This window comes from Crassostrea angulata, chromosome 7 (assembly GCF_025612915.1).
Source record: "Crassostrea angulata isolate pt1a10 chromosome 7, ASM2561291v2, whole genome shotgun sequence".
Lineage (NCBI taxonomy): Eukaryota > Metazoa > Mollusca > Bivalvia > Ostreida > Ostreidae > Magallana > Magallana angulata.
The window spans coordinates 26,826,085-26,829,487 of record NC_069117.1 but is presented as its reverse complement, the minus strand read 5'-3'; positions in this window follow the sequence as shown (position 1 = coordinate 26,829,487).

Below are 3,403 nucleotides of genomic sequence, written 5' to 3'. Positions count from 1 at the left end.
TCTGAGTTATCTGATGTGTGGTAAGTGATAAAAACGATCGCGATGTACCTTAAGTCAATATAAAGGTGAATTTTATATAGAACAGGGGCCCGTTTCACAAAAGTATTTTAATTATGACTAAGATCTATCTTAAAACCAAATTTGTCATAAGATCTAAAAATTCATATTAATATCTATGAATATTAAAGGTCTGTCATAATCTAAAGACAATCAAAATACTTATCTTAAGTCCAACTTTAACATGGCAAGAGCCTTTATTTTGGTTCACAACCAAAAGGCGAGTATCATTCGAGTGCGCAGTGTTTTATTTTCATGCTGCCGTTGGTGCAACGTTTCTTTAGTATTGTTTTCAATCACAATAAACATTATCCGTAACCTTTATGTGTTAAAATAATTCATTTTTAGACATGAATCGGATAAAATGCTAAAGAGATGCTAGCTTTTAAATACAGCATTTAGTAATGATTGCAATATATACTGCACTTCTCCTCTCCAAGTTACGAGTGATAGAGCGCTGAAAAAAATTAACGTTGATATAATATTTAACCAAATGATCGACATTTTAAAAGCGTTTGGACTTTTTACGATAGTTTTCATTCATATGAAAGAAACATTAGAAGTACAAAAACTAATTATTTGTTGATGATACAAACTCATTTTCGACCGTCTTCTAGTTTAGAACTTCAGTTCATCCCTCTCCTCTCAATTCCTGATGCTTTCTTTTCATGTCTTCAGCTGTATTCTTGTTCAGAGCATTTGCAACAAAGAAATTCTTGATTGAAATTAAATTTCAACTGCATCTTTTAAATTGGACACAACATATCGTAGACGGTTTCACATGAATGTTCTTAGTCCAGTGTTCTACGTTATCAACTAGTCGCTTGCGTACAGTGTACCTGTCCATTTGTTCTTTAAAATATGACATAAATCGGACAAACCATTAAACAGGGTATAAAATCTGCCATTTTAAAACTTATGTGAAAATGCAATTTGACATATTTTATCATGTTTCTATTGTTTGTATTATATTTATTATTAGCGTACACTCACACTTCATCAAAATATCCCTTATGGTTTAATCAATCTAAATCTATATTTTTTGGTAAGCAACCATATTTGTTCGTCTTTATTTGCCGTGTATCCAATTTTTAAAATCTTTTTTTTTAACTCGCAGTTAAAAAACGGGGAAAATATTCATTGTTGTAATTATCCAAACCTTATTTGTATAAGATGTCTCACGGGCCGGGGGATAAAGGTAAATGTAAACTAATGTACAAATAACCACAGAGTCGTTGTTCACGGACGATTGATAGAGTCACAGTACTATGTATAATAAGCCTTTATGATTATAAAAATGACAATTAATTTTCAGAGGCTGTTTAGAATATATTACAATATCAGTATGGAATCATTTTATTCGCGGGGTCAATGTAAGCAGGAAGCCAGAATTTTCCTGGTTCGTGGGGACGTAATTTTGCTGGTAGTTAGTTTGGAAATGATTTTAATAAATATTAAACAGATGTATTGGTACAAGTTTGTGGGGGTGTAATTCGTAGTCAAGAACTACCAAACGAAAGCCACGAACAGTATCTCTAGTCAATAGTATCATCGTGCGAAATCCACTTTTCATTAATAACTTTATTGTGGACTTTATTTTTTTAAATTCAACATCTGTTTTTTTTATATTTTCTCACAAACTATTTCATACTAATTTACTTATTCAATCATTGATTAGCACTTTTCGGACTCTATGTGTGATTTTAAAGAGACAGAATTAATGTCTTAAGAACTGCTAATCTGTTAAAACAACATTGTGCGAGTATCTGTGTTTCAAGTCTAGGACTTATAAGACTAATTGAGTTCATTAGATTATTTTGTATCTGTCAGTCTTTCACTCAGCTTACTTAATGTAATCAACGTTCAATTTATACTTATTGCTCAGATTCTTATATATATAGTTATGTACAATTGTCAGTCGGCAGTGCGGAATACGGCGGCGAGCCTCGGACAGTCGTCTGGTGTTATATAGTGCCTTTTCCCCTTAGCCATCTTTCCCCCCGGAAAAATGGCTATATAGCAGTTCTTCCCCCCGGAAAAATGGCTATATAGCAGTTTTTCCCCAGGGAAAGCTGACTATATAGTGGGCTTTCCCCCTTTTTATAGCCAGATTACCCCCACGGAAAACCTACTACATAGTGGATTTTCCCCCTTTTTTTACATTCCGGCCATGTATATGGTGGACCATTCGTGGCAATAATTTGCAATAATTGATATGATATTAATTTCTCATAAAAAAGGATAATTATGGCATTTATTAATACATAGAATAAAATAGTATTTCATGGTTTTTTAACCCCAAATATGAACTAAGGCACGCGCCTCCATAACATCCATGTGTCATCATCGTTTATTTCACCTGTTTTTACACCTTTTTGGAACACCTTTTACACGGATTTCGGAATACCTCGAATCTTTTTCATCTAATCGATGCTTATCTACAGTTTCGACTTCGACGTTAAGAACACGTGAGAACACATTTGAGTAAAAATACGCTGGTTTGGAACTTTAATTTTCCAATGTATTACCATCTCTGTATAAGCTTCTCCGAGGGAACTAACTGTACAATCTTGACTTAATTTTGTAGAGGAAGGGAATAAAAAGTGGAAATGTATTACTCCCTTCGTCCAAAAGGCTATCAATTTTAAATTAATACCCTTCGAATTGACGATCTTAAAAACAATTATATATTTCTTCTTCTAAATATCAAAGGGGAGACAGGGTGCAATGATATGATGAGAACTGAAATGTTTTAGTTTTATTTTGATTGATGGGGTTCTAAATCATGGGTAAGGGGTATTTTAATTGATTATATATTAAAAGCATGTGAAAAGTTAGTGTTACAATTTTGTTTTAAAGCTACGCATATTCATATTTTTCAGTACATTTTTTACGAAACGCGAGATTTTATGATGTAAACATTTTGTTAAAAAAGTGAAATGTCTTCACAACCAGAACAATGTCGGTATCTTTGCTGGTTACTTTGGAAAATGTGAAATGGAGCCTGAACTAACCTTATGTATATATTTACACTCACTATTTGCTAATTTTCCACTTTTAAGTTTGCAACGTGATTTATAAATATACAATTTTGAAAACGATGCCATATAAATCAAGATATACGATTCACTTACCTAAAAATCGTATACAAAAATGTATTACTATTTGTTTCATATTTTTCAATGAAGATTTACTTGTGTACCATATTATTTCTTCGAACAATGAAACAAGGGTAATTAAAAAAAAAACCCCAAACCCCCAAAAAACCAACACATCTATTGTGATGAGCTGACTTATTTTTTTTCAAATATAAGCTTGGTCTTCTAATCAACTAACAAGTTAAAAA